Raw genomic sequence first — 19,680 nt, forward strand, 5'->3', positions numbered from 1 at the left:
GGAATCCTTTATTGAGAATGTTTTGACTTGTAGTACTGGTGGTTCACCACATGGGGCAGTGGTACAAATATCTGAAGGTTGCTTCTTCTAGCCCTAGCAACTCTTGGCAACCCGTTTTCAGAAAGTAGTAAGTCTTGGAGAGGGACCGACAAGGATTTCGTATTGTCAGTTTCTGAAACTCAAATCCATAAAACCATGAAGTTGTATTCTGGCTCTACCCCTGTCCTACCCCTGTTCTTCCCCACATTGCCAATCTCTGCTCCCTTTGAAATAAAAAACTGGGAACACTATTTGCATAACATTTATGCCATTGGTATTGTGTATATTAAATGGCTCTACCCCTGTCCTACCCCTGTTCTTCCCCACATTGCCAATCTCTGCTCCCTTTGAAATAAAAAACTGGGAACACTATTTGCATAACATTTATGCCATTGGTATTGTGTATATTAAATGTACGGCTTTTGAACTTAACACAAAATGCATAAGCAGCTTCTCCAAATGCTTAAGGCAGCTGTCAGTTAACAACCCACCCGCAATCCGTCCACTGATCGCTAAAGTTTCCCTAAATTGGGGAAAACTTTAAAGAAAGAAGTTGAACGTTAATGAAGTCCAAGCCGCAGTGGCTGCTTAATGATTAAAAAATGGATTCCTACAAATATACCTTATCCAGCAGAAAATCCCAGTGTGCCTCTGCAGGAACTTAAATGATGCAGAAGATGAGAAAATTATGTCTATAATGGGGCATCATTGACATAATGGCCTCTGGAAGCCAAGCCAAGCCAAGCCAAGGCACCATAAATTGATAGCACGGGCACAGCGCATGTGGTCCGCTGCTTGTTTTTTATAGCTTCTGTGGTCAGCCTCACAGCCAGTGGGAAAGAAAATTACCAGCCGACAAGTTTGACAGGTAGCCGTAGTAAATGTACATATCCCACCGCATGAAGGGATTCCCCCACCCTCTCCCTTTAATTGTGTTTAAAGCAGAAAATATCGTAGCTGGCTAATTCCTGCCACCCAGTGATGTGCCTGCAGATAGTAAGAAACACCGTCACTTTATTTTGCCCCTAATAAGCGATTAAAGAACTGATGCGTTTTCGTTCAAGTTGAAAGTCAAATTGGGAATCCAAACTCATTAAACATTTTTAAATACATCGGCAGCAAGCACCAGGGACTTATGGTCTTTCAGTGACTAGAATGCAGAACCAGGCCTTACGAAAACAAGAAGGAATTTTGAAGATGTGGAGCCTCACATCTTTGGTATATCTAGGTCAGTTTTGTCTTTTCTAACTTGCAACAGCTTTCCAGGGTCCCCGGAAGAGGTTTTTCCCATCTCATACTACTGATTCTTTCCCTGACCTGGATAGCCCAGGTGAGCCTGGTCTCATCAGATCTCAGAAGCTAGGCAAGGTCAGCCTTGGTTAGTAATTGGATGGGAGGCCTCCAACGAAGACCAGGGCTGCAGAGGGAGGCAATGGCAAACCACCTCTGTTAGTGTCTTGCCATGAAAACCCCACCAGGGGCCGCCATAAGTCACCTATGACTTGAGGGCACTCTCCACCACCACCACTACAGATTCTTATACCTGGAGATGGTGGGGATCGAAGAAGAGGATGTTCTGTTAATGAGCCACAGCCCCTGCCCCCCCACAATGAAACAGCCTTATAGTGAATTAGCCTGTTGGCCTAGCAGGGTGAGTATTGTCTACTCTGTCTGGAAGCAGCTTTACAAGTTCTGAGGAGGGAGTCTTTCGCTTCACCTACTACCTGATTCCCAGAACAGCACCTGAAAGCAGGCGTGAGCCACCAATGTGACCAGGAACGTTGGGTTCTGGGGCTGGGGGTGAAGCTACACAACGTGATGACATCATCACCACGGTGACCGGCATGCCAGGCCAGAGAACTGGGAAGGGGGCGGGGCTTATTGAGAGGGAGGCTGGCTGGGCAATATTAAAATCCAGACCACGGGAGCTAAAGAGAGCCCTGTCGTGCTGTCCAGGGAGATCTGCAAGGCAGCCATGAGGAAGACGAAGAGGTGGGTCGTCTACAACCCCCTCCCCTCAGCTGCTGAGGAGTCAATGAAGCAGAAAGGAGGAAGCACATAAGATAACTATGCCGCTGTTGCATCTGGAAGGGTGGCAAAGGTCGTACAAGATGACACCACTTCCCTATTATTTTGTGGTTCTGAAATTTTAAATATTCTCCTAGTACAGGTTTCATGGAGTGCCTGATCTCATCAGATCACAGAAGCTAAGCAGGGTCGGCCTTGGTTAGTAATTGGATGGGAGACCTCCAGCAGAGACCAGGGTTGTAGAGGCAGGCAATGGCAAACCACCTCCGTTCGTCTCTTGCTATGAAACCCCTGCTAGGGGTCGCCATAAGTCAACTCTGACTTGAGGGCAGGATTTCATTTTCACAGGTTTCATACTCGTCCTCCCGTCAGTTTTCAGAATGCCATTGGCTATTGGCCGTTGAATCCCTGCAGCAGTCTGATCTGGGCCCATTATTTCAGACTATTACAACATGTTTTTGCCTCCCTAGAGCTTCCTACAACATTCCTGGCAGGACTGAGATTTCTCAAAAGAGCCCCCAAGTCTGAATTAAAGGAAGACCTTTTTACAAGACCAGTCAGGCCCTTAAGTCCTATTTTTAGTCCCACAGGCTTTGTAACCAATATTAAAACACACACACACACACACACAAAAAACCCTGACCATGATAATAAATAATAGATTCTTGGTACCACAAGTAGCCCATTCAGCAAACCTTCCAGCCTGACTGAGGGCCAAGCTACACATGACGAATGACACTTGAACGGCAAGTGGATTGAGTGGAAGGCAAGTGAACAGGGAGAAATACACTTGCTGTTCAAGTGTCATTCGTCATGTGTAGCTTGGCCCTGAGTGGGAAACTTCGATGAATCCCGAGATGCTAAGCTGTTATGCTGGCCGCTCTGTTCAGCCCAAGTCCGCACATTGGTAATATTTGCCATGAACAGTTGCTCCAGAAAAACACAGGAACACACCAAGTGGTAGCCTGAGGGACGTGATCCAGCCCCCAAAGCTTTTGATCCGGCAACCTGAACACATTCATTGACACACAATCAGGAGTTTGTCTTGGAGTTTTGGTCTATGTGACATTTGAAGATATCTGGAAACACAGAAATTCATTGAGCGTTCCTGAGAAAAGGGTCATTTGCAGCTTCTGCTTTAAAAGTTGGAACAATCTAGAAGGCAGGGTGGCCAGGACCCCTTTCCCTCCTGGCAGGAGGGGGGTACCAGGCACTCACCTGTCTTCTCTTCTTTGCGCACGTGCAAAATGCGTGCATGCTCCCAGGCCTGCACAATGATGTCGCCCAGGCCCAGAAGCACACACGCACTTTACACTGGAATGATTTGGGCCCCAAATGAACCGAATTTGGCCCATTTGGGGCCCAAATTGGCCCGGTGCAAAGCACAGGAGCACTGCTGGGACGGCGCAACGACATCACTCTCGGGAGTGATGTCACTGCTGCACCCCAGGAGCATGCCTCTTCCCTCGCCTCCCCTCCCCCCGCCGACCAGGAGAATGGTGGTGAGGGTGGAGTGTGGGAGCAGGGAATCCCCCGCCCTCACTGGGGGAACAGCAACCCTACTAGAAGGCCGTCTGGGAAGGAGGGAGGCAGGACTGTGGCTCCATAGCTGAGCGTGTGCTGTGACTGTAGAAGGTGCCAGGTTAAAACGCTAACATTTTCTGTTAAACAGATCTCAGGCCCGAGATGTTGAAAGAGACTTTCTCCCTGAGGCCTGAGAAGACCTGCTGCCAGTCAGAGTAGGCAATACCAAGGGTCTAGGTATAAGATAGGCCTGGACACACAATACGAAACAAAGCCCTGGCTCCTCCCTCAGCTGATGGATTGAACTGCCCGTAAATGGCGGGCCTCCTTTGTCCATCTGTTCTGTAAACAGGTAGATTTAGTGCGAGGGACAGTAGGTGGAGGCAGCCTGTGGCCCTTCGTGCTGCTACTGGCCGTGGGTGGGCTTCACCACCATACAGGGTCAGTCTGTGCCCCCTCCCTCAGCTCTCTCCTTGCATGAGCTGGGATGCCTCTTCTAAGGAGAAGCCCTCAGCAGTATTTATGTTTCAGTTTCTTTAAAATGCTTCGGTCCCAGCCGCACAGTGAAACCTTTCCGATGTGGCTGCCAAACACACAATGAAAAAGAAACAACAGCATAAAAATACACAGAAATAACATTTTTTTTAACGAAAAAGCACCAATAGGAGAGAGATCCAGAACGCTGTAGCACTTTGATTGTTTGATGAGGATCTGAGGGTCTTAAGTTCGAATCCCTGCTCTGCCATGGAAGCTTGCTGGGAGCCTTTTGGCCAGCCACGCACTTCAGCCAAACCTACTTTACAGGGTTGTTCTGAGGATACGACGGAGGAGAAAGAGAACTATGGGGGCTGCTCTGAGTCCCATTGAGGAGAAAAGTGAGGAGGGAGGGAAGGAGATTTGATTAAGCAACTCAAGTACAATCCTAGGCAGAGTTAGTACAGTCTAAGCTTCCTGAAATCAATAGGCTTAAAGTGCATAGGACTCTTCATAGGAACGCACTGACAAATGCCTTTATTTCAGAGGCAGCCTAATATTTGAACCTCTCCACTCTGTTAAAAAGCAACAGAAATGTTCCCTGTGCATAAAAGCCATAAAAGATCGAAAAGGGGAGGGGGGATTACAAAAAGTGAGCAAAGCGACATTGAGAGATATTGCCATTTAGGCTAGCAGCAACAAACCTTCAGGGTTGCATTCTTTTCCTTCCCAAGTCGGCAGGATGACCACGGGCACCGGCCGGCCATTGGCCATCCTAAGAAGTCTGGGTAGAGCGTCATTTCATTTCAGAAACGCTGGGCTGAGTCCAGCAAAGGAAATCCTCATGCCTCGTGCCGGACGTGTTCACTTGATTGCAATAGTTTTCCAAATGCAGAATGGGACCGACCCCTTTGGCTATTTCCTTGTTGGATTTATCAGAGCAAGGCGATTGGTACGCTTTTGTACAATAGGCACACTTTTGATTAAACGTCTCCTTGTGGCAGTGCACATTTTTCTGGAAGATCCGATAAATACATTCCTGTTGTGAAAGGAATGCATTCAATAAAAGAGCGTCGGAACGTTTGAGCTCATCCTCGGACAAAATAAGAAGGAGAATATCAATCCCACCAGCAGCCTCATTTTGCTTTCATGAATTCTCCTTTGCGTTCAAAGGAAGCATCCCAGCACCCAGCTGAATGGAAATGGATATTGCTTGCCCTAAAAGGGTTAATGTTGTTCAGAAGTGGAGTGTACACACTCAGTGGTCTATTTGCATAAGGAAGGCCGAGAGGTCAACAAGTACATCCGCTTCATGCATCTCTTCAGCCTGTTTTCATCTTGCTAGGCGATTCAAAGGGAGGTAGACTAGTCTCCATTTGCATAAGCAAAGAGAAGAGGTGGGAAAGATCCTCATCTTTACACAACTGATCTTGGACGGTTTCATCTTCACAGCTATGCCTCTGCATTCGCTCATGTCAGAGCAACAGATTTCCTGAAATGTGACAGCGTCGCTTTTCTTTCCTGTCTGCAACATGGAGTCACCCCCTCAAAAAAAAAATCCTGACTCTCCAGGCTACCTGCTGCAGGATTATTAGTAAGCTTCCCAGTTGCCCGCCAGTGGCAGACAATCTACCGGGGGTGGGGGGTTGCCCTGTTCCCCACTGATCGCTGCTGATCAGCAAGAGGTGGCCAGCCCCCCAGAGATCACTCCCCACAGGCGGGCAGCCCAGGAAAGCACTCCCTGTGGACCGCAACATCATCACTTCCTGAAATGACATCGTCATGCTGGCCGTGGGCATGCTCCGAGGCTTTGCTGGGGCCAATTTTGGTCCCAAACGGGAGCACGCCCACGGCCTGCATGATGATGTCACTTCCTAGAAGTAATGTCATCATGCAAGCTCCTGGAGCACACACGCAAAAACAAGTACCCACAAGGCACAAGGTACGTGCCAGGCCGGAAGGGTATAGGGCCACCCTAATTATTAGCCAACCCTTCTGTTGGTCTATCAGGCTCCATATGGGGCCTGGAGTTCTCCCAGAATTACAGCTGATATCCAGGCTACAGAAATCAGCTCCCCTGGGAGAAATGGCAGCTTTTGAGGGGCGGACTCTATGACATCACATTCTCCCTGAGGTCCCGCCCCTTCCCAAACCCAGCTCGCCCCAGGCATCTGCCCCAAATCTCCAGGAATTTCCCAGCCTAGTGTTGGCAACCTTCCAAGGAACTCAAGGCAGCAAATATAGTTCTTCCCCTGTTCTATTTTATACTCACAATAACCATGTAATGTGGGTTAGGCTGAGAGAAGTTGACTGGCCCAAGGCCACCCACTTCATAGCTCATGGAGGGAAAGCCATAGGAATACTGAAAATGTTGAGACAAACACAGCAGCCAGTCGAATTTACCACAGTCCGGCTCGTCATTTTTCTGCAAGTTGAGCCCCTTCACCTACTGGCTCCCCGCGATACTTCATGTATACTCTGCCTTTTCCCCCCCAACAGGACTCAAAGTGGCTTCCAAGATTCTCCTTTCCTCCATTTTTATCCTCACAACCTCCCTGTGAGGTAGGTTAGGCCAAGAGTGAGTGACTGGACCAAAGTCATCCAGCAAGCTTCCCGGGCAGAGTGGGGGTACTTGGGTCTCTAAGGTCCTAGTCTGACATCTTGATTTCCAAGATTTTTTTAAATTATACAAATGACTTTGGGCTTAGAGAAAATGGTACACCGATGCCTTAAATCGACAAACGAGCAAATAGACTGGATTTCATTTATGAAGAGCCGAAGAAAAGAAGGTGAGCCACTGAATCAGAGAGTATAAGTGAGCCCTCTAGTGGTCTGGATTTATCATGACAATTCTAAGAATGAGTCTTCCAGGGCAAAAGGCCTGTTAATATGAAATTATAAACCATAATAAGACTGAAAACTTCCTTACTATTTTATTACAAAAATTACAATACTAAGCACTTGTTCACTTAAAAGGAACTGATTACAGAATTAGGAAGGCACAGACGGTATGAATGAGAACTGGAAGGCACTTAGTCTTAATAATAATAATAATAATAACAACAACAACAACAACAACAACAACAACAACAACAACATTCAATTTATATACTGCCCTTCAGGACAACTTAATGCCCACTCAGAGCGGTTTACAAAGTATGCCAATATTATCCCCACAACAAAACACCCTGTGAGGTGGGTGGGGCTGAGAGAGCTCTGAGAGAGCTGTGACTGACCCAAGGTCACCCAGCTGGCTTCAAGCGGAGGAGTGGGGAATCAAACCCGGCTCTCCAGATTAGAGTCCCGTGCTCTTAACCACTACACCAAACTGGCTCTCAACAAGATACTGGGAGATCCAGGATTCAAAGTCATATAGCCCCAGTTTCAATTGGGATGGCAGTGTTAGGGGAGTGAAAAGTGGTTTAACCATCCCCCTTGAACACAGTTTTGCCAGTTAAAACTATAACCCACTCCAAAGTTGTTTTGTTAGCCCTGGATATTAGAGTTGCCAGGTCCAGACTGGGAAATTCCTGGAGATTTGGGGGGTAGACTGAAAACAAAGGGGGGAAAGGGTTTTAAAAACTCAACCCAAAATGGAGAATAAACTAGGAGGGTCAAGCTAACAAATGAAAGTGTTTAAAAATTTTCAATTATTTATTATACGTTGTGCACACAAACGTCATTAAAAATCTAAAGGATAAAAAAGTTTAAATATCAGAACTCCAAATAAATATACACAAGGTTAAAAATTCCATAAACATTGATGGAGAATCCAATGACCATATACATACATCAAAATAAAAACTATATCATGAATACTACAGTATCTAAAAATAAACTGACCAAATGCTTTTCGGCCCATACCGGCCTTCCTCAGTGGTCATTAAAATCCTATGTAAAACCACACACATCCAGGAATTAATTATTCCAATAATAATTAAAATTGAATTATAAATGAATTAAAAACCAGGTGTTGGTGTTAAAATAGCTTGTATAATGTGCAGTTGTGAGGATTTACACATAATACCATGGATAAACTCTCATGGTTATTTCACTACACATCTAACAATGCCTTCAATATTATTCTGGTATAAAATGATACCTATCATTGGAGGTGTGAAGTCTCCATCAAAGATAGTAATGGAAATGAAAATCATTTTGGGGGGGTAGAGCATGGAGAACGTGGGATTTGGGGAGGGGGTGGCCTCAACAGGGTATAACATTTTTATTTGTTTGTTTGTTCGTTCATTTGTTGATATCATATTTGCATTCTGCCCAAACACCATAGGATTGATCCTCCAAAGCAGCCATTGTCTCCATGGGAACTGATCTCTGTCGTCTGGAGATCACATGTAATTCCAGGAGATCTCCAGACAACACCTGGGGGATGGCAACCCTACTGGGTATAAAGAATTTAAAACATATTCCCCTTCCTTTGGCCTGTGTCCCCCTCCCCTCTTCCCAGTGCTAACAACAGTGCTTTTGGTGAAATTGTGCTGAGGTAGAAACATCTCCCCAGTCCCATGAGAGCCCAGCATGGATTTGGTTTGACTTCTAAAAATTCTGGAAAGATCTGATCTTGAATCTCCCAGTATATCATCCAGGTAGGCCTCAAGATGGTAGTTACCCCTCATGTGATACCCAATTCAGACAGGAACTGTAGGTGTGTGCAAAAGGGGCTTCACCACCCCCATGTCCTGTTTTCCTAACCGGAAATGGTACAGGTGGGTACTATTTGACCCTTTGGGGAAACCCACATGAAAACTTGAGTTTTCTCAGATGGTGAAGTAGGTTCCCTAATGGGCAAATAACACTCCCCTCAGGACTGTTTCAGGTCAGGCGAACAGTGCAAGAGAGAAGTGAGAATCCCTTTCTCCACATACTATGCAACTGAGGTGCAAATTGGGCACTGCGCAGGTGGGGAATTGAGGAACTCATGTTACCATTACCCAACGCAGGTCTCTAGACACAACCTGTGTTGTCTGTAATGTGGAAATCAAGCTTTATTATATTTCTCTTTTCTTAAACAGAAAAGTATCCGGAAGCTTAAAACAGACCCTCAAAACTCTACTGAGTTGGACATGTTTTTTAAAACTGCAACTGATGTAAACTATTGAGATAAACAAAATGTCCCATAGGTTTTTGCAAAGGAAAATTGGTCCAAGAAAGCAATGAAGTGTTTCCATTGCCCATCAGTTTGTGCAAATGAGAAGAGTATCTCACTCAATACAGACAGAGATGTTCTCGGGGTAGAAAAACAACTGTGCAAATGCCCGTAACATTTGTGATTATTGACAAAAGATTCTCTGGGATTGAGAAAGACACTGATTTCTTCCACCATAAACACAGATGGGGAGGGTTAGCATTGTACTACCCATAAGGCACTGCCATTCATCTTGTGGATCACAAAAAATATCCCAAATGCAATTTATGTATGTTTTTTCGCACTTCTCTGTAACAGGAATCTTTTTTCTTCTTTTTCCCTCCCTCTTTCCCTCTTTCTTGATGCTTCAAAGATTAATTACCCTGGAATGTGAAAGCAAATTAGGTTCATTTGCAAGCCTGATGCAATCTCCCTTTTATTTTATTTTTTATTTATTTCTGTGCTTTTATCATTATCTTTGAGAAAAGAAAGCCTCTAGATGAAGCCACCGCGCTTGTTTCTTTTCTGGTCTAACATCAGTATGGCCACTAGATGTCACTGTTGTTCCATCAGAAAGAGGAAGTCGGTCCCTGCATGAAGAGAATGTATGTTTAGGAATACATAGCATTGCAAGCTAAACTTTGTTGTCATAGCACTTTGGGCAGAAAGATGAAAATCCAGTAATAGTATTGGTCCATTATAGTAAAGGTTATAAAGTGGGGAGAATACCATTATTAGAATGTTTTCTCAAGCTGGATTTTAAGGGGGGAAATGTATTATTTAGAAAGAGGGACAGAGACACATCTTTGCACGTTTTATGGTAGCCCTCCACCCTAGACGAACTTGGAACTCTTGCCAGAGCTGCTTGGTTCTGATCTTTCATCGGAAATGATAACTAGTATCAGTTCACCAATTGTCTGTTCCTGCACTGCTGCCAGTTTTGAGGAGGGAGCCATGGGTGAGCTAATAGCCATTGCTTGCACAGCTGAGATGAGTGATCCTTATGGCACTGCTTATAGCTTCCCAGGGAACACTCAATTTGGTTTCATCCAGGGCCACTTTCACTTCCCACTCTGTTCCTGCATATCTGACAGGGATCTTGGGGTTACAATATTGTCTTCTGGGTCATGTCACCAGTATGACATCATCACGACACCATAGGATCCAGACAAAACTCTAATAAAACCATAGAGTTTTGCCTGAGTCCTAGAGCATCATATGATTGACATGCTGGCAATATAACATCACTTTCAGGAATTCACTGGAAGTGACATTTGGCACAATGCCACTTTTTTAACTCTTTCCCCTTGCTGGCCCTTTGTGGGCCAGCAGACGACAAAGCAAGAGACCAAGCGTCTCCCTGTCTGCAGATAGTTTTGGTCTTGGTGGTCATAGAGGACACTTTTGCAGCAGTAATTAGATTACACTTGTGGCATATGGCAGAGCTGCAAGTTACACAAAGGCAAGGCAGGTTCCTAATTACTAGTACTAGTAAATGGCTAGTAAATGTTACTAGTAAATGGCTGCCACTAAATGGCTGCCATAGGGGTTGGGGCCTATTTTCCCACGCTGGCAACCCTCGACTCTATTCACACCAGGGGAAAGACAATCTGAGTCTCTCCCATACACCCTTATGAATTAGATCCGCATTGTATGCAGGATATTTGATCTCATCTCCTCAGTTCTACAATATCTTGTATGTAACCTGCTGAACCTTTCATGCGTGTGGAAGGGGGGGATTTTTCCTTCTACTTCCTGCCTGTGACCTATTTTGAGCAGCCATTCTTTAGTGGCCCTCCAGTGCGCAACACTGCACAGGGATCTCTCTCCCTTGCCATGTCCATCGCACTCCTGCTCCCTGCCTTTGCTTTCCAATCAGGCATCCCTGGGCATCTACAGAGGCTGGCTCTCAGTTTGAGAAATGCACGAGCAAGAACATTTCATGTCCAAATGCTTCACAGGGAAACAAAAATACTCGTCTCCCTTTCCAAACGGGAGTTTATCACTGGTGGAACATGATATTGTGTAGAGAGGGTTTTCTTATGCCTCTGGTCCAAAATTGTAGTCGGCTAGTCTCATATGGTGAATCAGGATCGCCTCCAAGTGAATAGATAATGAAGCTGGGGATCCTTTATCCTGCAGCCCCAAAATGGTGTAAGATGCAAGGATTTCTGCCTGAAGATTTTCCTTACAAACCAGGTTTGTTATAATTTGACGTAACCAATGTCTCTTCCTGATGAGGGCAGAAAGGTGGGGTATAAATTTTGTAAATAAATACATAAATAATTGAAAGTCTGTTTTTCTCCAACATTGAACACGAGGGCTGAAACGGTTTCTTTGATAAATCTCACTGTGTGTGTGTGTGTGTGTGTGTGTGTGTGTTATGTGCCGTCAAGTCATCTCCGACCTATGGTGACCCCATGAATGAAAGACCTCCCAAACGTCCTATCATTAACAGACTTGCTCAGATGTTGCAAACTGGAGGAAGTGGCTTCTTTTATTGAGTCAAGCCATCTCTTTTTAGGTCTTCCTCTTTTCCTATTGCCTTCCACTTTTCCTAGCATTATTGACTTTTCCAGAGAATCTTGAATTCTGATGGTTGTTGGGGGTTTTCCGGGCTGTATTGCCGTGGTCTTGGCATTGTAGTTCCTGACGTTTCGCCAGCAGCTGTGGCTGGCATCTTCAGAGGTGTAGCACCAAAAGACAGAGATCTCTCAGTGTCACAGTGTGGAAAAGATGTAGGTCATTTGTATCTACTCAGGAGGGGTGGGGTTGAGCTGAGTCATTCTGTAAGAGTTTCCCAGGGTGTGGATGTTGTTGAGATGATTCAAAAACTCCCTCAATTCTTCCTCCCCATGGCTCCAAATGAGCCATGGGGAGGTTTGTGGATGATACATTCATCATTTGGAGCCATGGGGAGGAAGAATTGAGGGAGTTTTTGAATCATCTCAACAACATCCACCTGAACATACAATTCACAATGGAGAAAGAAAGTGAGGGAAAACTCTCATTCCTGGATACCTTGGTCATCCGCAAAGCAAACTTTCAGTTAGGTCACAAGGTCTACAGGAAACCAACTCACACTGATCGGTACTTACACAAAAACTCCAATCACCACCCCCGACAGAAAAGAGGCATAATGAAAACATTAGTGGATCGTGCAAGACGGATATGTGAGCCGCGCTTTCTCAATGAGGAAATTAATCATCTAAACCACGCACTTCAGGCAAATGGCTACTCCAGAAATGAAATCCGAAGAGCAATCAAACCCAGGATGAATCAAACAACCAAGGAAAAACAGTCACCTACAGGAAAAGTGTTTTTGCCATATATCAAAGGAATTACTGATCAGATGGGAAAGCTTATGGAAAAGCATAACCTTCAAGCAGTATTCAGACCCACCCGAAAAATACAACAGATGCTACGATCAGCAAAAGACAGCAGAGATCCCCTCACCTCTGCAGGAGTATACCGTATACCCTGCAGCTGTGGACAAGTTTACATCGGGACCACAAAGCGTAGCATCCAGACAAGAATAAAAGAACATGAAAGACACTGCAGACTTGGACAGCCTGAAAAATCAGCTGTGGCTGAACATAGCCTAACTCAAACAGGGCACAGTATCTTATTCCAGGACACCAAAATACTGGACAACACTTCCAACTACTTTGTCAGACTGCACAGGGAAGCCATTGAAATTCACAAGCATAAGCAAAACTTCAACAGGAAAGAAGAAACCTTAAGAATGAACAGAGCATGGGCTCCGGTTCTGAAAAACACCAGGCCAACAAAACACTCCACACCCGACAATAGCCCTGCAGAGAAGATTAGCACATCAAGCACCAATCCATATGCAAAAGAACCTCCTCAGGAGACAGTGAAGCCTCCCGCCATTAGCATTCCACACCCTGGGAAACTCTTACAGAATGACTCAGCTCAACCCCACCCCTCCTGAGTAGATACAAATGACCTACATCTTTTCCACACTGTGACACTGAGAGATCTCTGTCTTTTGGTGCTACACCTCTGAAGATGCCAGCCACAGCTGCTGGCGAAACGTCAGGAACTACAATGCCAAGACCACGGCAATACAGCCCGGAAAACCCCCAACAACCATCGTTCTCCGGCCGTGAAAGCCTTCGACAATACAATCTTGAATTCTCATGATATGAACAAAGTACGATAGCCTCAGTTTTGTCATTTTAGCTTCTAGGGAGAATTCAGGCTTGATTGGATCTCGTACCCACTTATTTGAACCTCACTGTACACTTGGCGATTTCTAAACCTTGAATTAGCTGCTCCGTGTAAGCAGGACTGTCCCAGTGGCAAGCTGGTATGATCCTGGCAGCTAATCAAAAGGATGATCTGAGCAATCTCCTACCACACCCGGAAGCATCAAAGCACCAAGCCTCAGATTAACCCCTAAAATTAGAAAGGAATGCAGGGAGGGGATTCCTCCGGCTTCTTTCCATCCTCTCTTGATCAGCATGGAGGCCCTCAGTTCCTCCGACCTTTTGCTCCACTTTTCAGAAAATGGGAGAGGGAGGAATTTCGCTCCCAAATACATATTTGAATACTTCACTATTTGATAAAACATTTCTCACAACTGAACAAACAGCGCCATTGTGCCTTGTTGTGTGTGTTTAGGGGAAGCAGATGGCATCCCTTCAAGTTGTCTGTGCGGGGTGGGGGGTTGGAGTGGAATGCACGGAGCCCAGAGCTCAGCTGCTGCCCCCTTAGCCGAATGCCTGGGAGCTTTCCAAAGTTCCAGCCTCCTGTCCAGAAGAGGCAAAGCCTGTTACGTAACTACAGTAAGCGTGCATGCAATCATAATTTTTAAGATGAAAAAATGAAGGGAGCACAGCCAAATACAGTTGGGTATGTTGTGGTGGGTTGCAACAGACATTGAGGAGATGAAATTGGGTGGAGGAATTCAGCAGTGGAGGATTTCCGCAGCGTGTGATCCCCGACACAAACGGGGAAAACATGGAAGAGCTTCTGATGTTTGGATCAGTTTGTGTATTCCGCCTAGTTTGTGTTAGAACACCAGCCATAGGACATCTTATGCTGTGCTTCTCAACAAACGGATTTAATTTTTACTCATGTTCTTTAAATAGCAAGCCACCATGCAAACAGATCTGGAATCTCCCTCGTAACATCAGAAGCCCTTGCAGCGCAGCACGAAGGACTGCCCTTTGAGGAAGTCCCACATCCCCTAGAGCGTGCAGCAATTCTTTGGATCATGGCCAGAGGCTACAGAATGCTTTCATGAGGGCAAGAGAAGAGTAGGTGAGTGGGTCACACAAGCCTCCAGGCATGGGATGGACGTGCAACACAGGGCGTGAGCAAGTCCAAACAAAAAGCAAGTGTGCCATGCAATCCTGGGCTGGGTAGCTGCGGTCTAAGCCCTTGGATTTCGATGGATTTGGACTGCAATAGCTCTGCGTAGGATTCGCAACACCACAATGTGACCATGCAAAAAAAAAAAAAAAAACGGCTGGCTTTGCCAACTCTTGCAGGTGATTCCCTTCTGAGTTAAATCTGCTCCTAAATATCTGCTTCCTGCACTGCATAACAATACAGACATCTCAAACAACCCTTACATCTATTGGGCACGCACGTCCCATTGTAAGGACTCTGCTAAAGCTTCAGCTTGTGCCGATAGGACGCTCCGGCTTTGTCGTGTCACACTGCCATCTTCGGTCCTACTTGATCACTGTCACCCTCAAGGTTACTCGCAAGGTATTCCTTGCAGAAGGGTGGTATTAATCATGTATAAGGCCCTTTGAGCTCTTTGGGCAAAGAATTTTTACACTCCTTATCTCCCGGCATTCTTGCAGCATTCCGAGTTCTTATTCTACTTTCCTTCCCATAGACCAATTTGAGCCAATTGAGAGCAGAGCTGGGATATAACGTCAAGCAATATCTCCCTGCTTTAAGAACAATATTCGTTCTGCTGGACGGCTCTGGTTTTATATTGGCTACATACCACGCGGCGTGTAAAGGGCTGTGGTTTAATGGAAGATTATCTGCTTTGCATGCAGAAGGTCCCAGGTTCCCTTATCTCCAGTTAAGGATCAGGTCATAACTGATGTGAAAGACCTCCACCTGAGACCCTGGAAAGTCTCTGCTAATCTGAGGAGACAATACTGGTAGACCAAGGGATAGAGCAGGGGTGGCCACACTTGCTTAATGTAAGAGCCACATTACATGCATTCAAGTGACTTCAGAGGAAGAGGCGGGTTTTGTGGAGTGTACTGAAAGTGACATCACAGGAAGGGGTGGGGTTTGGGTGCAGTATGTGGAAAGTGACATCATTGGAAGGGGTGGGGCTTAGGAAGAGCCATCACCTGAACTTTGACCTGAAGTGACATCACAAAAGTGATAAGATAAGATAAGATAAGATAAGATAAGATAAGATAAGATAAGATAAGATAAGATAAGATAAGATAAGATAAGAAAGAAAATAAACTTTAGGGCCACGACAATGCTCAGAGACCTCTGGGAGCTGCATGATATGTATAGAAGAGCCACATGTGCCTCCTGAGCTGCAGTTTGGCCACCCCTGAGATAGAGCAAGGTTCTATAAAATGGTAGAGCAGTGGTAGAACATTTGCTTGGCATGAGATTCCAGAATCAATCACTGTTATCTCCATTTTAAAAGAAGAGATAGTAGCAGGGCTTTTTTTCAGCTGGAACGTGGTGGAACAGAGTTCCAGCACCTCTTGAAAATGGTCACATGGCCGGTGGCCCCGCCCCCTGATCTCCAGACAGAGGGGAGTTTAGATTGTCTGGAGATCAGGGGGCGGGGGCACTGACCATGTGACCATTTTCGCCAAGGGCGATTTAAACTTTAAAAAACTGTCACCTTGTTCCAGCTGACCCAAAGTGACGTCATTGTGCGGTCCTGAGTTCCACCACTGAGTTCCACCACCTCTTTTCCCAGAAAAAAAGCCCTGGGTAGTAGGCAATGTGAAAGTCTGTCACCTGAGTCCCTGGAGATCTGCTGCCTGTCAGAGTAGACAAATACTGACCTTGATAAATCAACTGTCTGGTTCAGCTTCGTGTATTCACCTTTCCTTCCTCGTCTTTGGAGACTTGGATAACATGGCAGGGTGAGGCAGAGCGTGGGCCCCCATTCCTGGTAAAGAACGCAGCCAGAAATGTAAATGAAATTCAGAATGCCTCCATTGCAAATTTCTTTTTAATTAAATGTGGTGGTGACTGCACTAATGGACTTCTCAATGACGAGAGCACTTCCAAACATGCACGCTGCAGAAAACAGAGTCACTCTACGCCACGGAGCCTCGGCGGATTTCATTTCCATGGCGCGCTGTCTGCTCTTTTGATTGCTGCCATTCTCAGGGAACAGATGGCGAGCAGGATGCGCAATGCAGTGGGCAGGGTATCCGTATCATGCTTCTAGCAAATATGATCTGTGTGCTGCCTGTGTGTGTCTGTTAAGACATCAATGGCCTCATTTCCAGGGACACTCAGAGACCCATGCATGTGCATGCATGCCCTGTCCTGTCAGATTTCAGAGCATTGAGAAGCATCTCTGAAAACCTGGCCTCATAAACTGCTTTCTGGTCTGCCTACAAAGGTCCTATCTATATTCTTACTACACAGATCAAACTCACAACTGGGGCCAAGAACACTTAAGAGATCATTTGCTCGTTCATTCCATTCTGTTTTTATTTTCTGCCCCCCTCACACACCAAAATTCTTTCCCCACCTATAATAGGTCTCAATGCACTGGACAAAAGAGAAGTCCAGTAGCAGGTTAAAGGCTAACAACATTTATTCCAGCCTGCGCTTTCGTGAGTTGCACAAAAGCTCATGCCAGAATAAATACTGTTTGTTTTTAAGATGCCACTGAACCTCCGCTTTGTTTTGCAACAGTAGACTAACACGGCTACCCTTCGATATACTGACAGTAGTTTGAAATAAGATGGGTGTGTTTTTTTTAAAAAAAGAATTTTTATACCCTGAATCGTACCACATAATGTGGCAGCTCACAACCCAAAATGCAATTAGAAACCGTTAAATGTGAAAGATACAAACCCAAACCAAAATAAGCCAGTTCTAAAAACCATAACAGTTAGGGGTGCCATCTCCAGATTCAGAAATTCCTGGAGATTTCAGGGGTGGAGCCTAAAGAGGGCGGGGTTTGAGGAAGTGGCCTCAACAGGGTATAAAGCCATAGAGTTGACCCTCCAAAGCAGCCATTTTCTCCAGGGGGGCTGATCTTTGTCATCTGGAGATCAGTTATAATTCTGGGAGATCTCCAGCCACCACCTGGAGGCTGACAACCTGAAAGCCCCTGAGCCCTCTTTAACGTCTGTCAAGAACATTTGCATCCCAACCTTCCTTCAGACATCAGTCTTTCTTCCGTTTTACCCTCACTACAACCCTGGAGTGTAGGCTAGGCCAAATGTGCATGATCCGTCCCCTAGGGAGCTGAGTGAGGTCTTGAACCAAGATCTTACAGATCCTTAGCCCAGCCTTATAACCACTACCCTACACAAGCTGCCTTTGAAAAGCATTTGCAGTTGATCCAGATTTCGGTAGCCACAGAACTTAAGCACATGCATAATAAATATAATATAATATAATATAATATAATATAATATAATATAATATAATATAATATAATATAATATAATATAATATAATATAATATAATATAATATAATATAATATAATATAATATGCCGGCTCTGCAACATCTACACTGGGCTCAATTTGTTTTGTTTTTTTAAGCCTGAAATGATCTGGATTTTGTCAGATGAGTCCCTGCTCCTCTCTGAACATCATAACTGCGCTTATATACCACTCTTCTAGACAGATTAGTGCCCCACCCAGAGTGGTGAACAAGTTAATGTTGTTATTATCCCCACAATACAGCTGGGGAGCTGGGGCTGAGAGGAGTGAACGTACCAAGAGTTTAGAATTGTTTTCGGAGGCTCAGTTGTGTGTCCTCCCACAGACTAGATGCATGAGAAAGCCACTCAACAGCGGCACTAAAATGATAATGCTCCCTCCCCAGGGAAGAGCAAGATTCAGGTCCCGTAGCACCTTAAAGACCAAGTAGATTTCCAGGGTGTGAGAGCTCCCCCAACTCTCAAAAGCTCATACCCTGGAAATCTAGTTGGCCTTTAAGGTGCTATTGGCCCCAAATCTTCCTCTTCTACTATAGAAATTATCCCCCTGGTTGCTTTGAGGATAGCCCCGAGATTGCTAATTCAGGCAGCACCCCAGGCTAATGTTTTCTACATTTTTCTTCTGCTCAGCTTTCTCATTTTAACAGTTTTGAACTGTTCGCAGCTGTATTTGCGTACATTCTTTTGTGATTTTAACCCAATGTCATCAGGGTGATTTTTAAAAAAAAACTGTTGCAAGTCCCTTTGGGGACTTTAAGAGCAAAATGTTTTAATAACATGAATGAAATACGTCTTCCTATGGGGCAGTCTGGCGACCAAGCCTTGCTCGCACAGCATCAAGGCCCCAGGTGTTCTCGATCTCGGTTGTTAGTACGAGAAACAGTTTGCTCCTTTGGTGCAATATTAAGAAGCAGCCCACCTTCCGTGCAGTTTCAGCATCTTTCCCAGGTGTGAGATTTGCTCCATTTTTCATATCCTGTTGGAACGCCGCCAGCCAGTCAAGCCTGTTTTGAAAGGCATCCGTTACAATCGAGGCGCTGCGATTGGGAGGAGAACTAACAGTGCACTTCACAGCCACATCACACAATCCTGTGGCTCGCTCTCAGCAACTGCATATCAGCATTTGTGGGAAAATAAACACAGAAAGTTTCCATTTCAGTTGGAAAGGATGTCTGAAGCCAGATGCTGGATACGCACAAGGTGAAAGGGTGGGGGCCACCTTGGAAGTCCCAGGCCCACATTTCATTCTGCCTTTTTGCAAGTGACTTTGAAGGTGGGAGTTTGGAATGTTATTTAGGAAACGAGCAGCTGATTATTCCAAGCAAGACTGCCTTGAGATGGCAGAGGAGCCCGCCCGTCTAATTTATTTACTGAGAACTGCAGAATACCTGATTCAAAGAGTTCAACGAACTGAACTGTATCGCACAGAATCAATATCATCCTCTCTCTTTGGTTTGCTGTAAAATGGGTGGGTGGAGCTATTCAGAGAGGCAGGGCGGAGACATCCAGGCCTGTCCCACCCCTTACTTGCCATTGGCTGATTTCTGCCTCTGCCTGTCTTCTGGATCTCTCCGACTCAACGCTGATGTGGAAAAACTGGAACCCTGGCTAACAAGGGCATCTTCCGAGCACCTCACCTGTTATAGCAGCAAGCAGTTGGCTATTGCAGTGGGAGGGGGAGGGGGAGCTGTCAGCATGTGGGCTTTAGCTAGAGACCACATAGCAACCCAGCTAAGGAAAAGGTGGGTGGCGGAACGGAAGAGATTCTTTCCCAAGTTCCTTAAATCTCCTCCTTTGGCTTACGTCTTC

General features: G+C 45.5%; 1 long non-coding RNA gene across 1 annotated transcript; it reads right to left on the reverse strand.

The window, feature by feature from the left end:
- Positions 1 to 9,717: 9,717 nt before the first annotated feature.
- LOC129345689 (uncharacterized) lies at positions 9,718 to 19,342 on the reverse strand. Its single transcript, XR_008598591.1, has 3 exons — positions 18,791 to 19,342; positions 16,243 to 16,349; positions 9,718 to 9,798 (listed from the first exon to the last, which is right to left on the reverse strand). It is a non-coding gene; the product is annotated as an uncharacterized LOC129345689 (long non-coding RNA).
- Positions 19,343 to 19,680: the final 338 nt, after the last annotated feature.

This window comes from Eublepharis macularius, chromosome 18, assembly GCF_028583425.1.
Source record: "Eublepharis macularius isolate TG4126 chromosome 18, MPM_Emac_v1.0, whole genome shotgun sequence".
Lineage (NCBI taxonomy): Eukaryota > Metazoa > Chordata > Lepidosauria > Squamata > Eublepharidae > Eublepharis > Eublepharis macularius.